The sequence below is a fragment of the Lissotriton helveticus genome, chromosome 10, assembly GCF_964261635.1.
Source record: "Lissotriton helveticus chromosome 10, aLisHel1.1, whole genome shotgun sequence".
Taxonomy (NCBI): domain Eukaryota; kingdom Metazoa; phylum Chordata; class Amphibia; order Caudata; family Salamandridae; genus Lissotriton; species Lissotriton helveticus.
Window position 1 is genome coordinate 1124361533 of NC_136071.1, and position 19179 is coordinate 1124380711.

General features: G+C 46.1%; 1 long non-coding RNA gene across 1 annotated transcript in view; it reads right to left on the reverse strand.

The window, feature by feature from the left end:
- Positions 1–4290: 4290 nt before the first annotated feature.
- LOC144784848 (uncharacterized) overlaps positions 4291–19179 on the reverse strand; it is a 51283-nt gene continuing 36394 nt past the window's right edge. Inside the window, exon 3 of the long non-coding RNA XR_013601707.1 lies at positions 4291–4422. This is a non-coding gene — a long non-coding RNA (uncharacterized LOC144784848). The remainder of the gene's footprint in view (positions 4423–19179) is intronic.

Here is a 19179-nt window from a genome sequence, read left to right on the forward strand (position 1 = left end):
CATCATCATTCCTTAGCTCACTCCGCCACCCCAGTTCAGACATGGCCATATGCAAATCAGTCTGACCCTGTGCCTCATGGGAACAGTCCAGCCCGAACTGCCAAGCCATGTCTTCCCTGGACCGGAAACAAACATCCTGGGACTGGTTTCTGGCTAATCAGCCGTCATCAGCCAGGCTAGCTTGAATCCAGGGGCAAAGTGAGCAAGGGACCCACATCTAAGCATATCCTGTCAACTTAGGGTGAACAGAGCAAAACCAAAGGGGATGATGGATGGAGTGTTGATCATTGCAAGCAGTCGCCCCCAGTCAGCTGATCTGGGTTTAATCCATCATCATTCCTTAGCTCACTCCGCCACTCCAATTCAGACATGGTCAATAGTAGTGGAGCAGGGAAAGATGGAGTCTTGTGTATAATATGGAGCAGACAATTACCGCTATCTGTACAGAAGCCTCTCTGAAGTCTTTGTGTGTATGTGTTAGTATGATGACTTATGGTCAGATGTTGCCTCGGAGGCAAGAGGTGTGGGAAGATTCATATTGGTTGCAGACAGGGGTTTCTTGAAGAGATGAGTTTTAAGTTACTTTCTGAACTGAAGGAGTGAAAGGCTGTGTCTGATTAGGGTCTGGAAATCAAGCACCGCCGTAGTAAATAATATCACGCCATTTTTATCTCTGTTACTAAACAATCTAACTCTTACTACCAGCAAAAAAAAAGGAGGACATAACGTCCTGTTATTTGGTATTCTGCTCTGTTCGAGTTTCATTACTTATAAGAAAGGGGGTTCAAGATCGGTCCAGTGGGGACTGATCCAAGCCTCTTCTTCAAGACAACCTAAGACTGTGCAAATAAGTCACATTTAGATTGTGTGTTAATGTATGTGATATGAATAGCAAGTAAACATCTCTTGGTTATGGCACTTCTGTACCCACACTTTACACCCTTGTCATAAAGCAAGGCAGCTACATCACAGTGCTGAGCCCCACAAAGGGCAAAACATGTCTGTGATTATTAATGGTCTTTAATATTCTTGTGCCTTTGGCCCGCAGGCACATTTTCTTTGGAATTTGTAAAGCAAAACTTTGCCACTGCTTTTTTTGTGATTTTCACCGCCAAAATGAATCTACAAGTAGAACATTTTTACTAAAGAATGGCAAAGACAATAGGTCTAGCTTGCATTTTGAGTCTTGACTAACGCTGTAAACATGGGGACTTCAAATGTGCCTGCCAGCCAAAGGCACATGTCTAAAATGCATAGATACATATTTTATTTATTTTTTAACATTGGGAGCGCGACCAGTAAGAATGAGATTGACTAATTGTGTTGTTACTTGCTGCCCACTAATCGGTTTCACAGAGCTTGCAGGAGGTTTTATCTATTGTTAGATACAATATGATGACGACACGTGTGCTTGGTTTTCATTGGATGCTGTGGTATGACAGGATTACCTGTATTGAATAGCATTTTCATGACGGTGTTCTGCATTGGAGAACTGTGTAATCACTCAGTAATTGCGTCATGACTGGTCTGCATTGAACAGCTGCGTCATGACGACAATCGGTAGTGGAGAGCGGAGTCATGGCGCTGGTAAGCACTGAATACGTTAGTTATGAGGATACTGTGCATTTAATGGATCTGGGCCATGGTGATGACCTGCATTGGATATTTTTCTCATGGTGAGGTCTGCATTGAACGTAGCTGCGTCATAATGGTGCTCTGCTTTATCTAGCTCTGTCACGAAAGCAGGCTGCATTGAATTTCTGAATAATGATCACTGCATGCATTGGATAGCTCTATCGAGATAGTGACCTGCATTGAATATAACTATCATGACAGTGGTCTGCATTGAATAGCTTTGCCATATCGGTGGTCTGTATTGGACAGAGCTGTGGCACGATGGTGGTCTTCACTGGATAGATGAGTCATGATGGTAGACTGCATTGGATTGCTGTGTCTTTATAGTGGCCTGCACTGGATAACAGTCACGACAGTAGTGTGCATTTGATGGATCTGAATCTTCATGGCTGTCTAGAGATAATATAGCAAAGCCATGATGGTAGTCTCCATTTGATAAGTCTCTCATGATCCCTCGTTCCAAGGATTTGGAACTCCCTTCCAGTGGAGCTCAAGGCTCAATCATCCTATCTCCTTTTCCGGAAGGCCCTGAAGACTTGGCTCTTCAGTGAATTCTATTTCTAGTCGGCACGCCTCCTCCCCCTCCACACAGATTTTTCCATCCTCAGCGACTTGACGCCTACGGGCTAAGTTGCGCTATACAAGGCTCTTATCATCATCATCATGATGGTGGTCTGCTCTGAAAATAGATGAGTCATGATGGCGGCCTTCGCCCTATAGGTATGTCAACACATATATAGAGAATACATGAAGAGTGACTGTGTAATAAAGGGCTTATAAATGCCACCTGGACCCCGAGATGGCAATATGGGATCATGTTACACGTTGTTACTTTTCATGTATTTTTTATATCGCGTGATTTATGCATTGATTTTAGTACTCCTTAGAAATATTTGGAGCCTTTGAGCTTCATCCTTAATTTCATTTTTAGTATTCATTATTTCTCTAACACTACACATATATCTATGTTTTGAGAAATGTGTGTCTTTTAGTGTGGAATAAATAGATCATGTGCTAATATTTAAAATATGTTTCCATGCAACAATATGAACCAATATAAGTCAAACTGTGAATGTAAAGTAGCATTGTAAGGTAGTGAAACACGTTTTCCAAAATGTGCTTATCTTTAGTAGTACATTAACACTATCGAGTAGGTTTTAACAAGACTGACAATGGGAAAATAAAATGCAGTGTGAGACGGTCAATTCAACATTTTGCTGACGGGTTCTGCATCGACAATAAGTATGTTCACACACACTAGGGACGATGCATTGGTTGATGCTTGAATCAGTGATCAGTCTGCAAGTATAAGCGTGTCAGGTGTGCTGATTAATGCCTTGAGAGCAGCACTATCACTGACATAAAATCGTTTTTACCAGCACTGAAAGAAAGAAGAGATGGTGTGTTAACAATCTGTTTAACTCTTTTATTTGTTTAGGGAAGCTACATTTCTTGCAAATGAAGTCAGCCCTGTGAATTTCTGAAATAATTCAAAGTGAAGACTTCTTTTCTGTAAAATACGAGCTTTGAAAAAGCTTAAACAGGAGATACATATATATGTATGACCAGTCATGACGCAATTACTCAATATATATTTTATATATCGCCTAATTTAATGTGTCATTTCCATGTCCAAGACTTGCAGTCTTATCAAAACTTGGTAAGTTTACCTATGTAAGGCTTAGGTAAGGCCCCAGATATTGTGCATGTGCAGGAACTGATCTGGCCTCATTGGTGCTTAACAAAAACTGTAATTGAATACATAAATGTGTATTTTGTACAATGTAAGATATTTTAAATTCTCCTCTTCTCTAACAATTGTCTTTTCTTCTACAGATTCTGCCAATAAGGACTATTGAGACATGCGTTCCTAACTCCAGAGAGAAAAAGACGATCAACAATGAACCATGGAACCACCATGCTGCGCATCCACTAAACTCTGGTGGGGCGTGGCAGCTGGTGTTGTGAATCAGGCCGCCACCAGTCACAGACCGGCTACTTCACAACACCAGGGTCACACCCCACTGCTTTCTTCATAGCATCATGATCACACAAGTTAAAGGTCCAGCCGTTTGCTTTGCATAAGTACACGCAAAATGATATTACTAGCCATGCTGAATTTTCATAAACTCCCTCCAGAAGATTGTGTGAAGAACAGAAACTTTGCTCTGGGTAATCTTGTTTGCAAAACTTGGAACCTGCCTTTAGGACAACCATTGCTGTTCATGAAGTATGTTTTTCATGGGTTTCTACAAACCAGAACCTTGTTTTGGTATCATTGTCTAAATGTCAAATAAAAAGGGGAAAGCCATGGCTCCCCAAGTGATGTGATATTGATCAATGTATTTTATGGGTTTATTGTATGGGAAAAAGTTGTGTGTACAACATGGAGCATGACCAAAAACTACTACTAGTCTATATACCTTGATGTCTTTGCAAGTCTCTTATCTGTAAGAGCGCAGTCATGACTTTGTAGATAGGTGAACAAATGTGTATATGTGTTGGAGTTCTAAAGTTCAAACTTGTAGTTTGTGTTAATGGTTTTACTCAACATACAGCATCCCACCAGACCCATTAATATACCTTTATAGGGGGCTGGCCTCTTGATTCTGTCTTTTCCTGCAAAACGTCCATATCTTGTCTCTCTTTCAGAGCTTGATGCATTGTAAACCGAATATAGATGCTTCTTGATTAAGATACTTGTGTATGCCGATCACATTTATTGCTTTTCTGTTTTTCAAATTGTAGAGTATATGTAAGATGAATTGACGCTGGCAGCTGGTGAACCTGTAATGTGATGATACATAAATTGTAATCGTAATTGCATTTATATGAATATGAACTTTTATTGCATAATTACCTAAAATCATTGCAATTACACATTTATACAGACAAGTTAAAAACAGGTGATATTAAGAACACATGCATCAATGATTGCGTAATAAGTAAAAAAAAAAAGTAATGCGGACCGCCAGTGTTTCTATGTTTCCTATCTATCTTGCAACTGCCACCAAAGAGTAAAAAATAAATGTCGTTTATAAAACCTCTTTGTACTTTCGGATAGTCATATGATTATATATAAAGTGCTTTGTGCTTTGACGTTACCATGGTGAATCCACCCTGCCTGCTAAAAGCAACCCTGATGGTAGGTCCAATCCCTGTAATTGCATTTATATAGTGCTTTCGTCCCCTGATGAAGAGTTAAAGTGGCTTACGCCAGGGAGCACTCAGTTCCGGTATCTAAGGGTAGTAGTTAGTCCAATATTATTGGTTCTTGTTGGCTACAGAGATTAGTTTTGTGTTTTTATATGATAACCCTTCTATGCATTCTCTCCAGTTTCTTTGTAGTGATTTAAATGAATGAATGGCTGCCCCCAGATTGCACTGAGTGAGCAAGCGAGGAACCAACCCCCATGTCATTAATGGTGCTCAAGGGTCTTATCGAACGGAGAGTATTTAGAAATGATGGGGCCACATTGTGGAATTTACGCACAGTTTTGAATGACCTGATAGGTTTTAGGGGCGTTTCTGAATTAACATTTGCAAAATACCTAAATTGCAGGAGGACACAAATAGAATGGGGCAGTCATGGGATGGCAGGGTGATGACAGCCCATCCTTCTCTGAAAGCAGACCCCTAGCCTGCAGCCTATGATGATGCATGTCTTTTGTAGGCGAATGGGTCAGAATTAAAGTAGTTCGGGTTCAAAGGAAAGTATCAGTTGCTGCTGGATGAGGCTAATTTTCAATTGGATTGCTTATTCTAAAAGGTACAAAAATTATATATTTGTTCTTTCTTTTGTGGAGATAATTTTAATTCCAGTAATATATGTATTGTAAACCGTCTGACTGACATTTTAAAATGCGTAAATAATAAAAGAATATTCTGAAATGTTTTGCATCCTTAATGGATCAGTTGGAGAGCGGCAGTGATGTGAAAGCTGTACAGAGGTAAAGAAGCATCACTGGTAAGCACAGAAATGTGTGTGGGAGTGCCTCATTTCTAAATAGAAATTAATACATATAGAGACCCTAACTTTTTTCTAGGAGCCAGTCAACAGCGCTGCTGGATTCCAGGGTGGCAGATTACCAAGATTGCCTGACCTTGATTCCACTGCTTCTGTAAAATAAAATAAATGCCTCTTTTCCCACCAACACCCTACACGTCCTGTATTTTTACCTCACTCTTTAAGGTTATTTAATCTCTATTCCTTTGTCACTGCTTTTTTATGTGTCTCTTACTCCTTTTTCTGCGTCTCTTACTCCTTTTTCTGCCCCCTGCCATGTGGCAAAGAATGATGCTGAAAAATAAACCCTGGTCCACAGAAACGGCCACCTGTGCTCACCACCAGCGACTACAAGCACAAATTAGGCAATGTGCAGGACAAGGGAGTCGCCAGAAAATTAAAATACCCCCCACTTTGAATCAAAGAACTGATTTCACCAAGCAGGCAAAGCAAGTCTACCAGAACCTCGTAGAAGAGCACCCGTTTCCATCCAATCATCTATCCATTCACCCTTCCTTCCACCCATTTCATCTTTACATTTGGTCATCCATTCATTCTTCTACCATTCCATTCATCCATTGGCCAGTCCATTGATCCATTCGCATATCCATTATCTACACATATATACATCCATCCACTCATACATCCATATTTTGACTTATCCATCCATTAATAAAGCCTTTAATCTATCAGTTGATCCTTTGGTTCATCCATTCATCTATCAATCATCCAGCAATTCTCTCAGATTTCCATTTACTTTGTCATCCATTCATCCTCCAACTTTTCAATTTACTATGCCACCCATTCTCTCTTCCATCCTATCACTTACACATTTATCCACCCTCTCAGATTTTCACTTATGTTGCCATCCTTTCACCCACCCACCCATCCTCTCAGATTTCTATTTATTCTGCCATCCTTTCCCCCACACATCCATCCTCAGATTTGTGTCAATCCCTCCATGCCCTCAGATTTCTATTTACTCTGCCATCTTTTCACCCGCTCATCCACCCATTCATCCACCCCTCATTTCCATGCTCTTAGATTTTCTTTTACTCTGCCATCCTTTCCCACTCCCATTCACTCTTCCATCCACCCATCCGCTCAGATTTCTAAATACCCTGCCATCCTTTCATCCACCTATCCACCCTCTCAGATTTCCATTTATTCTGCCATCTTTTCATGTACCTATCATTCATCCACCCAATCCTTTCACTTGTGATCCATCCTTTTACCCACCCATCCCTTCATCTAGCCATCCACCCTTTCACCCACTTATCCACCTATTCGTTCATCCACCTATTCTTTCATCCACCTATTCTTTCATCCACCTATTCTTTCATCCACCTATTCTTTCACCCACCTATTCTTTCACCCACCTATTCTTTCACCCACCTATTCTTTCACCCACCTATTCTTTCACCCACCTATTCTTTCATCCACCTATTCTTTCATCCACCTATTCTTTCATCCACCTATTCTTTCACCCACCTATTCTTTCATCCACCTATTCTTTCACCCACTCATCCGTTTATCCATTCTCCTACTCATGCATCCACTCATCTGTCCTTCTTTCCCTTTTCTATCAACCCATCTTTCTTTCTTTTAGCGTTCATTATGAGTTTTTTTTATCTGCCAAGTTGCAGATAGGAGGCCCATAAAGAACCCCACCCCCACTGTAGCTGCTAAAGCATGAGGTTCAAGACGCCACTGTTGCATATGATATATGCACTGTAAATGCTGGATGGGACGGTCCTGTAAACTTGTGTCAGAGGAGCCGACCACATCATTTTAACATGTGTTTGTGCATGGTTTTATGTGCACACAATGCACGCATGCAATAAGGATGAGAAAATAAACAATACCAAATGGCTTCAAATTAAAGGGCCACCACAACCAGTTAATTCATATAGATAGAAACATATATCAATCAGAACTTGTAGGGCGCGCTACTCACTCCGAGGGGTATCCAGGCACTTGCGTGAGGTGGAGCTACTTGAACAGCCAGGTCTTGAGACTACTCCTGAAGTTGGCTAGGGGGTAGATTTTCAGAGGTGGGTGGGGAGGTTGTTCCATGCTTTGGCTGCGAGGTGGGAGAAGGAGTATTCTCCGGCTTGGGTACGATGGATGCAGGGGACGGTGGTGAAGGCCATGGTGCCAGACCACAGGTGTCTGGTGGAGGTCAGACTGGTATTGTGGTTCTGAGTTGTGGAGGGCTTTGTAGGCGTGCGTGAGCAGCTTAAAGTGACATCTCTTCTTGCCTGGGAGTCAGTGCCGGTGACGAAGGTGGAGTGTGATGTGGGATCGTCTAGGCAGGTCTTGCGTTCTGGATTGTTTGGAGGTGCCAGAGGAGGAGGGTGGTGGTTCTGGAGTAGAGGGCGTTCCCGTAGTCCAGTCAACTGGTGATGAGGGCTTGAGTGACTGTTCTTCTGGTGTCGGTTGGGATCAGTCTGAAGACTTTCCAGAGCACTCCAAGGGTGTTGAAGCAGGTGGAGGCAACGTAGTTGAGCTGGCGTCTCATGGAGAGTTCGCTGTCAAGGATGATTCTTAGGTTGCAGGCGTGGGTGGTGGAGACAGTGCTGGTTCGAGGGCGGATGGCTACCAGGAGTCGTCCTCCGGTAAGGGGGTCTTCTAGAGAAGAAAACTTTGTGGTTTTTTGGTGTAAAGTTTGAGGCAGTTGGCTCTCATTCAGTCACCAATGTTAGTCATGCCTTTCTGAAAGTTCGCTCTGGTGATGTCCGTGTCTTCAGTGAGGGAGAGCATGAGATGGGTGCAATCTGCGCAGATTTTCAAACCGTGGCTGCGAGCGATGGGTGCCAGCGGAGTCATGTAGACTTTAAACATGCGAGGAGCACTGGGGTACAGTGCAGATGATACTCTTGGGGTCGGAGTTGTACCACAGGAGGCGGATTCTCTGATAAAAGAGGTAGCAGCTTGAGGGTTTTGTTGTAGATGCCGATGTGGTGAAGTCTTTGGATGAGGATGTGGTGGGAGATTGTGTTGAAGGCCACTGACAGGTCAAGGAGAATCAAGGCTGCTGACTCCCCGCAGCCAACTATGGCTCCTACGCCGTCAGTGACGGCTATAAGGGCAGTTTCTGTGCTGTGGTTGGGGCAGAATCCAGATTGGCAGGGGTCAAGTAGGTTGCTGGATTCCAGGTAGTCTGTGAGTTGTCGGTTGACAGCTTTGTCCACTACCTTGGCCGGGTAGGGGATGGGTGAGATTAGGTGGAAGTTCTGGAGGTCGGATGAGTCCACTCTTTGACTTTGGTGTGCTTCTAGATTTCCGGGAAGGTGGCAGAGCTAGATGCCGCATGGAAGATGCTGGTGAGCGGGAAACTGATTTCTTTGTGTCTGAAGTTGAAGGCAAGGTGCCGGCCAGGGATCAGTAGAAGCTCTGGAATGGATGAAGGACATGATGAATGTTGTGGTTTTGTAGCAGAGAGGTGGCCAGTGGAGTGGGAGGGGCGATCAGGTAGGTCTGGCTGGGGCGGTTGGGGTTCGAAGTTTTTGTAGATGTTGGCAATCTTGGTGTGGAAGAAGTCAGCAAGTGAGTTGCAGAGGGACTGGAAGGGCTGGATAGTGTTTCGACGGAGTCTAGGGAGAAGAATTCTCTGACGATATTGAATAGTTCCTTTGTTCGGTTGGTGGACTGGAGGTGGGTGGTGAATGCTGCTTTCTTTGCTTCTCTGATGGCGTGGTGGTAGGATTTGAGAGCCATTTTGAAGGCTATTTGGCCGCCTGGGTCTCAGCTCGTGTGCCAGCGTCTCTCCGGAGGTTTGCATTTCCGTTTTTCTGCTTTGAGTTCGGGGGTGAAACAGTTGGCATGCTTGATGGTTCTTATGTTGCTGAGGGTTTTGATGGGTGAGATGGAGTCGGCACTAGTGGTGATCCATTAGGATAGGTGGGCGGCTGATTGACTGACATAGTCAGACGTGTGAAGGGTGGAGGTGTTGAGGCCACCTTCCATTAGGATCGAGTGATGGTGTTCCACCTGCAGTGGGGTGACAGTGGCCTGTCAGGTGACAGCGATGGTGAAATGGAAGATGCTGTGGTCCGTCCAGGTGAGCTCGGTTGTGTGGCTGAACCAGATCTTGTAGCTGGACGTGACAATGGGGTTGAGGGTGTGTCCGGAGATGTGCGTGGGGTTGGTGACGAGGCCCAGGTTGTCCAAGGAGTCTAGTAGGGTGGCCAAGTTGGTGTCTGGTGGGTTTTTGAGGTGGAACTTGAAGTCGCCGAGGCAGAGGTAATGTCTGAATTGCAAAGCAAGGGGAGCGATGATTTTGGAAACGGTTTTGTAGAAAGGGGGTCAGGTCCTGCTGGTCTGTAGGCAAGGGTACCTCGTACGGTTGACTGGGCGTTGGCTTGGAGTTGGAAGTTGAGAAGTTGGTTGAGGGGGAGCCATCAGAGGTGGTGAGCCTGATGGTGTCCTTGTGGATGATGGCAATTCCTCCTCTGGGTCTGCCTGGCCAGTCTCTGTGGGTCATTTTGTAGTGGGTTGGAGTGGCAGTGGCTATGTCGAGGGCTGAGGAGTCCTTGAGCAAGGTCTCTGTGAGGAACCCTAAATCCAGGCTGGTGGTGGTGATGGTGTCCCAGATTTGGATGTGATGATTGGTCAGGTAGCGGATGTTTGAGTAGCATGCATTGTAGTTTGGGCTGGTTTCCGGTGTCCTTTGTAGGGGCTGCTGGTTCCTTGGAGCTGCAGGTGAAGTGGCTGTGGAGGCATTCGAAAGCTTTCAGTGAGTGGGTGCAGCAGAGGGCGCTGCAGCATCCTGAGTCCATTACTCAAACTGTAGCTGGAGTAGCGGTGGACGGACGGTAGGCCAGGGGTTCTGGCGGTGGGCGCAGATGGGTGCAGACAAGCTTGCCTTTGAGGCGACACTGGCGCGCCCTCTGTGCGTGGCCATGCAGCAGCCAGCATTCAGTAGCCTGGGGGGTGGGCGGGGCGGTGAGCAGGTCTGGGGGTGAGGCCAGCGACACGCTAACGTCATAGGCTGAGGAAATGGTGGGCAGCCAGTTGCCTAGCAACCACTCGCCTTGAGCAGGTAGATAGATAGATGGATAGATAAAAGGTGGAAAATAGTTTGAGGAAACACCCCCATTAGACTGCAGAGAATATATCCAGCCACCGGGGTTGGTTGATCAGTGGCTAGTTTATTTATATTTATTTATTATGAGTTTTATATAGCGCTAGCCAGGCCCGAAAGTACCGGAGCGCTTTACAGCAAGAATCGATCATAGGATACATTAGGCAATTTAGTATATATAAAGGAAACATGACACTCGTAAGTAAGATATCACATCAGACTGTACAGGGACTGTATGAGGGAGTCGAAGGGATGGGTTCGGTCAGTGAGAGGGGGGCGGGAGGTAGTCACTGCAGAGAGTGAGGTAGAGGTCAATGAGGTCAAAGTTTCTGTGTGTGACTATGGTATGACTTTGGTGACTGGCTTGTAGCTATCCGTTTGGGGGAGATCGGTTGAAGAGGAATTCCTTGAGTTGCCTTTTGAATTTTTTTGTAGGAGGGGTTAGTCCTGATTTGTACTGGAAGGGAGCTCCATGTTTTCGGCGCATTTCCTGCAAAAGATCGAGATGCGTTTTTTTGTCTGTGAGATTTCGGGGTGATAAGGAGTAGAGTGTTTGTGCTCCTCAGGGTTCTTGGCTGCCCGGCCTTCTGTAGTTTAGCAGCCATGTAGGCAGGTTTCCCAGTGTGCAACACTTTGTGCTTGAGGCAAGTGGTTCTGAAGCTGGCACGCATTTTGAGAGGGAGCCATTTTAGCTCTTTGAGTGCAGGCGAAATGTGATCATATTTCTTTTTTCGGGTGACCATTCTGGCTGCTGCATTCAGAGTTGATCTGAGTGGAGCTAGATGGGATTTTGCTGTTCCTGTGAGGGTTGCAATTCCGTAGTCCAGTCTGGACAGTACCAGGGATTGTGTGGCTTGTTCGAGTTCATTAAGAGGGATGAAGGGTTTGATTTTGTTAAGTTTAAGGTTGAGGAATGCGCTTTTTGCAGTGTTTTTGATGTGTTTGTTCATGTCTAGTTTTGGGTCCAGAGTTATTCCCAACGATTTTGCGGAGTCAGGTAGAATGAGGTTATGATTGAGAGCCTCGATGGTTTTTATCCAGTCTGTGATTTGGGTGTTCTCCTCTTTGTAGGAGATGAGAAAGATTTCCGTCTTGTCCTTATTTACTTTTAAGTGGTTGCATGAGAGCCATTGCTGGACTTCTTGTAGAGTGACGTTCAATCTCTGGATGTCTTCGATGGAGGAGGTTTCCAGGTAAATGAGGGTATCGTCTGCATAGAGGTGGAAGGGAATGTTGTTGTTTTTTAGTATGGCGGTAAGGGGCTCCATATATATGTTGAAAAGTTGTGGGGAGAGTACTGATCCTTGGGGGACACCCCTACATACAGGGAGTGGGTCAGACGAGAAGTTCTTGATTTTATTTTGGGTGCAGTTCTGTAGGAAAGATGTAAACCACTGTAGGACCATCTCCTCTGCTCCCGCCCTTTCTTGAAGTGCTTTGATGAGTAGTTTGTGATCAACCGTGTCGAAGGCAGCCGATAAATCCAAGAGTATGAGTAGAAAGCATTGGCCTTTGTCCAGAGATTTGTGCATATCGTCTATTACATTTAATATTGCTGACTCTCTACTGCATCCTTTTCTGAACCCTGATAGATGGGGATCAAGAAGGTTGGTGCTGTCAGGGTGTTGAGTGAGAACACATTTTCTCAGAATTTTCGCTAGGAGAGGGAGGTTAGAGACGGGTCTGAAGTTGTTCCGATCGTTTGTGTCCGAGCCAGGCTTTTTCAGTAGAGGAGTGACTTGGCCGATTTTGAGACAACAGGCATGACTCCGGTGCTCAGCGAGCTATTTATAATCTTAGTCCAGTGCGGGGCTAGGCATAGATTGAGCGTTTTGGCTAGTTGGGCCGGTAGAGGATCCATGGCGTGTACTGAGGATTTGGTGTTAGAGATCATATTGATGACCCCTGCTTCGGAGATGGGGTTGAAGGATTTCCAAAAGTTGAGGGAGTGTTTAGGTGTGAAATCTTATGACTCAGCGGGCGATTTGCTGTCGAGGGGGCTTTTCATTACAACCAAGGAGAGTTCTGTATTGGAGATTTTGTCATTGAAGAAATTGGCAAAGTTGTCACACAGGTCTTTGGAGGCTATAACTTGTGTCGTAGGAGGTTTGTTGCTTGATGAGGCTGAATAGTTCCTTGAGTCTGTTCTTAGCTTTGTCTAGGGCGTTGCAAAGAAGGACGTTTTTTAATTTTTTATGTGTTTGTTGTATTTCCCTCTTACTGCTTTGAGTCTAGCTTGTAGGATTGTTGACGGGTTGTTTTGCCACAGTTTGCCGTTCTTAGTTCTCTTCTTTCTGAATTTAAGTCTGAATTGAACAATGATCTGTAAGGAATGTTCCTGACTCTTTTGAGTTTCAGGGGGGCTATTTGGTCCATAATGGAGGTCATGGTGGAGTTGTACTGAGAAGTGAGTTCAGTTGCTGATAGATCAACTGTGTGTAAGGGGAGGAGGGAGCTTACCCTGTCCTCCAGGTCAGCAGGAGGGATTTGGCTTAGATTTCTCACCCAGCGCGGTGGGTCCCGGGTCACGGGTTTGTCTTGGATCTTACAATTCCTGGCTGTGTGCTGGTTCCCCTACTGACTGATGATAGACCCACACCACCATCTGGTCTGCCCAGAGATATTACTTGCTCCGCTCCTCCTTGTAGCGCTAAATCCTGTGCCTGGCTACCACCACCCTCTGACTGGACTCAAAACCCCTAAAGTACCACCTCTTTCATTGCTGATGTGACTGCATTTGTATCTGCCATACAACATGATGAAGAGCGTGCCTCGATCTCTGCCTGAACACAGCAAAGAGAGAGGGTTCCTTGAAACTCTTCTTTTTCAACTGTGGTTCACACCTACATCCATAGCAGCGTGACTGCAGTCGCGCTACCCATCTCCTAGACTCCATGCAAAGTATGAACCTGACACAAGGGGTTAGGGGCCCTACACATGTTGCAGGACACACCCTTGATCTAATCTTTTCTAACTGTACGAAGCTTAAAATTCTTCCTTCCACACCTCTGACATGGTCTGATCATTTCCTGATTCCGTTCGAGGTGTCTATATTCCAATCTCTTAAGAAGGAATCTGCCATTAGAGCACAAGGCAGAAAATGGCACAAGATCTCATGTACTGCCCTAGAGCAAACATACAAAAATAGCTCAGACTCACATCCTGACGATCTCAACGCAGCGGTGCTTACATTTAATAAAGATCTCAGGACCGCCATTGAGAAAGTGACGCCCTTACAGAGCCTCACCTCCCGCAGATCAAAACCGTCAGCTCCCTGGTTCCCCCCGAAATTAAGGGAAAACAGAAGCAGATGTAAAAAACTGGAGCGCCTATGGCGCCGGTCCTATGACTCTGCAACCAAATCTCTTTACAGACAGGCCCTTAAAGAGTTTCACAAACTCAAACGTAATATCATGAGTGTATGCTTTGCAGAAACTATTATTAACGCAAAAAACTCCACTAAGGCCCTTTTTAACATCGTTAAAGAGTTTACTAATCCCACTGCTCTGTCCGCTCTCGTCATCCCCTGCCAAGCACATAGTGAAGGACTATCTGACTTTTTTTCAGAAAAAATAGCCAACATTACAGCAACAATCCTTCAGAATCGTACAGAAATTATCTTAGATCTGGACACCACCTGTACTAAAGCATTTACAACTTTTAAACCACTCACCAAGGAGTATGCCCTGAATCTATTTTTAAAATGCAAATCAGGCTCACCGCTGGATCCAGCCCCGGCTCTGATCCTGAATGAGATCGCCCCGCTAGTTATTAACCCCCTGCTTGAAATCTGGAACTCCTCTCTATATTCAGGTGTTGTCCCTTCCGTTTGGAAACACGCGTTGCTAATTCCCATTAAAAAAAAAAGCTGGTGTCGACCCAACGTGTTTGAGCAACTACCGACCGATATCACTCCTACCCAAACCAGCCAAAGTGCTCGAGAAGGCGGTACAAGAACAGCTGTCCGACTATCTTGAGTCAAATTTGCTGTTCTACGACTCTCAGTCAGGGTTCAAGCCGGCCTTCAGTACTGAATCAGCTCTTCTAGAAGTGTCCGAGTCGATTCGTGAGTGCACGGATAGGGGAGAGGAGGCCATGCTGGTCCTCCTCGGCCTATCCGCAGCATACAACACCATCTCCCATGAAACACTACTTACACGTTTGCAGGAGGTGGTAGTTGGTGGGACCCCTCTCGCCTGGGTCAAATCATTCCTCACGGATCGATTCCAACAAGTGATGCTGGGCCCTTTCTTTTCCACCAAGAAACCGCTGACATGGGGGGTTCCACAGGGATCTGCCCTTAGCCCGCTCCTGTTCAATGTATACCTGAAGCCTCTGGCAAAAGTGGTGGAATCATGAGGCGTCAGAGTGATCTTTTATGCTGACGACACTCAGCTGGTGTTCTCCTTCAAAGATCACTCTGAAAGCTCCTTGCTAAACTTTCGCCACTGCATGGTGAATATCGCCGCCTGGATGTCATCAAACAACTTAAAACTGAATACAGATAAGACAGAAGTCTTATTTTTTAATCAGAAATCCCCCATCTCTTCCAACCTCTGGTGGCCGGCTGAATTAGATCCTCCTCCTGTACCTGTCCAAGCTGCCCGCAATCTGGGCTTCCAATTTGACACTGCCCTCTCCTGCAAGACCCAAATTAATAAAGTCACAGCGTCTTGTTTTGGAAAGCTTCGTATGATTAAAAAAATCATCCCTTTCCTGCCATTAGACTCACGCAAGACAGTAGTCCATGTCCTCATAACCTCCCATTTGGACTACGAAAATAGCCTGTATGTTGGAGCACCGGCATATCTTATAAATCGATTACAGACAGTACAGAATTCAGCGGCCAGGTTGATCTGCAACGTTCCCTACCGTCACTCCATTTCCCCCCATCTGATCAAACTTCATTGGCTCCCAGTGAGACTACGTATTCAGTTTAAATCCCTGACCCTTGCTTTTAGAGCTCTTAATGGTCGAGGCCCCGCCTACCTGAGACACAGACTGAAGATCTCACAAGCATCCCGAAATCTCAGATCTAACCATCTCCGCCTAATGATCGGTCCCTGTTTCCGTCTAGCACGAACGGGAGGAAGGGCCTTTGCAGTGGCCACCTCCAGACTGTGGAATCACCTACCAACAGAACTGAGATTCCTGACTTCTGAGCCTCTGTTTCGGAAGAAACTTAAGACCTGGCTCTTCTCTTTGACCTAGTCCACTCTTTTCCCCCTGAACCTCTCTGACCCTCACGAGATGTTGTCTTCAGCGCCGGGACACCTCCGTCGGAGGTAGCTGCGCGTTCTACAAACTTCTAAATAATAAATAATGACGGTAGCTGAGCTTGCCGTATCGGTACAAAAGGGGGTGGTGATGGACGGAGCATCTGAACCAATCAAACACTCACACCCAGTCAACAGATCTGGGTTTAATCCATCACCGTTCTTTAGCCCACTCTGCCACCTCAGTTCAGACATGGCCATATGTAAATCAGTCTTACCCTGTGCCTCATGGGAACAGTCCAGCCCAACTGCCAAGCCATGCCTTCCCTGGACCAGAAACAAGCTTCCTAGGACCGGTTTTTGGCATTTCAGCCGTCTTCAGCCAGGCTTGCTTGAATCCAGTGGTAAAGTGAGCAAGGGACTCACGTCTGAGCATACCCTGCCAACTTATGGCGAACAAAGCGGTACAAAAGGGGGTGGTGATGGACGGAGCATCTGAACCAATCAAACACTCACACCCAGTCAACATCTGGGTTTAATCCATCACCGTTCTTTAGCCCACTCTGCCACCCCAGTTCAGACATGGCCATATGCAAATCAGTCTGACTCTGTGCCTCATGGGAACAGTCCAGCTTGAACTGCCAAGCCATGCCTGCCCTGGACCAGAAACAAGCTTCCTAGGACCGGTTTCTGGCATTTCAGCCATCTTCAGCCAGGCTTGCTTGAATCTAGTGGCAAAGTGAGCAAGGGACTCACGTCTGAGCATACCCTGCCAACTTATGGCAAGCCCTCTAGGAGAAAGGAAAAGCCTTCCTGTAGCACCCCTGTTGGACCTGGGGTCTCCAGATCACATAGGGTAGCCTGGTGCAGTAAAGGCAGGTCAAACCAAAAGGTCAAAGTGTGAAGCTCGCATCACACCCTGTAATAACTCAGCGTCCATCCATTCAAAAACAACGCTACACCAATTTTAGGAAAATACGGTTCACTTTTATAAATAAATTCTGTATACTTCCACTTATTTTCCTCTGTCAGTTTCGTCACTAATAACATTAAATATTCCACCATCAGACTCTTTGCATCAATAAAAGGAAAAACTTGACATTACATTTCATTTGAGGTTACATTTTCTCCTTCAGATTAAGAACCCCAGTAACTCTCATTTAGAACTAGGGTTCCTAGGAAGACACCTTGTGATTTCCACAATACTCTTTAGTCACCTCCTTTTCTAGTGAAACAGGTTGGTGCCTCTACCCAGCCTTACAATTTACTCACACGTTCCTTTCAGTAGAATGGGTACAGGCAATAATACAATTGAAATCAGCTTCAGTTAATCCCTGTGGAACAGAACATGTATCATTCACAGCCAGTACTCTGTCACTTGAACAGTTTAGAAGTGTGGAGAAGTGTGGCTCACTGGTTAGAGGAGGCAGACCTGGAAGCAGAGGTCAGCCCAGGACCAGGGTTCAATTCCCGGCTCGGCGGGGTCTTGAGTCCTAAAATGTCCATGGACTTGACAATTCTCGCTCCGGTGCCTACTCGATTCACGGGTTCACACTCTGCGACTCTGGGCAATAGCTTGCTTAATCTCCACAACAGCCCCTCGCGGTGGGATGCCTGGCTTTCACCCCTGCCGGGGTTATCTCACAGGGGAATACCAGGACGAGTTCCCTAAGCAAGCGCTTAGAAACCGCTTGGTGATTTGCGCTATATAAATTCCTGTACATTTACATTTACCCACGCTTCCCTGGCTTCTGTTCCTTGTTTCCAGGGTTAAACAGCCGTTGTATGCTTAGCCAGTCTCTTGCCTCTGAAATATGGTACCATTTATTAATAATGAACCCTTGGCACCCGTTACCTCTTCACCAGGGATCGACACTCCACTCGTTAATAGTCTCACCACGTTTGTGTCCCGCAAGAGCCCCAATTCCCAGCTTACTTGGGTTTCGGAGAATTGTTCTTTGTTCTCTTACAGCCGCAGGGAGTCTCCGTTCTTGCCACCAGACTCCCAGCGGAAATACCAACCCTCACACTGGCTCCTCACAGAAGTGAGCCGCCCCAGGTATCACCTTGGTGCTTCGGTTGAGGCTGGGGAACTTCCTCGGTTCACCAGACGTGGTTCCATTGTTGTTTGGCGTCTTCTCGGCGAAGACAAGCCCTCTCCTCACGGGACCTGCGCAGCGAGGGGAACACTGCCTCTAGGACCGCCCACTCCGGGAAAGAGAGAGACCTTGCCTCCGCTTGTCCTGCGCAGTTACAGGAACGCTACCCTTGGCAACGCTGACACAGCGAGATTCTCTTCAGCCCTCGGCAATGTTACCTCAGCGAGAGTCTCTTCGGCGCGGAGATTGCCAGGTGGCCAATCCTCCCTCACACCAGGCGGATGTTTCAGGGCCTCAGGAGAATGCCCTCTCCTGCTGTCACAGGCGCTAGCTACTCCCTTCAGCAGGACCCCCAGGGAGGTGTTCTCAGGCTTCAGCGACAGGGTGGCCTCCCAGCGCTTCCAAGCATCCGTGATTCTGGGCAAGTGGACAGGTTTATACCCTTATGAAAACCCTATCAGTCTAGGTTTGGCTAGATAAAGGGGCTGGGGGAGGGCAGGGGGGGAGGTCTTCTCAGCGTCTTCTCATCAGTTGATACCAGACAGTTCTCCCGGGCCAGACCCACCCCTACTGCTCAGGGACAGATATCATGGACTCCATCCATTAATGAAGTGTCTCCTGGGGCAGTTCCTGAAGGAGCTTAGCTAGCGGGCCAGTTCTACAGGTAGGGAGGCAGATTCATTACACTGGCAGCAGTCCCTTAGAACCATCAACCCAGACAGGATCACCCTTCCCCAAGCGCAGCAGACTGCCCTCCGGTCAGTTCTCTGAGGCTACTTCTAAAATGGCCGCCCTGGTTCTGAGCCTTATATAGGCTGACTTCAGGCTACCAGAACCAGCTAGAAGGTTCTAGAGTATCCCCTTGTTAACCTATGGGTCCCTTTCCTGAAGTGACCGTTATGGCAGTTATTGGCCACCATTTTAGGTAACTAAGCTTTCCCTCAGAAAAGGAGGGATTTCTAGGCCTATGAGGAACCATGGGGTCAAGGAGTACCTAACCCCCCAGGTCAACACCTAAAATTCCCAGTGGACATAAAAATGAAAGGATTGAGGGGCAAAAAGGGGACAAAAATAAATAAATAAATAGGAGGGACCACCCAAAGGGCTGACAGGTCTAACACGCGTCCCCCCCAGCTG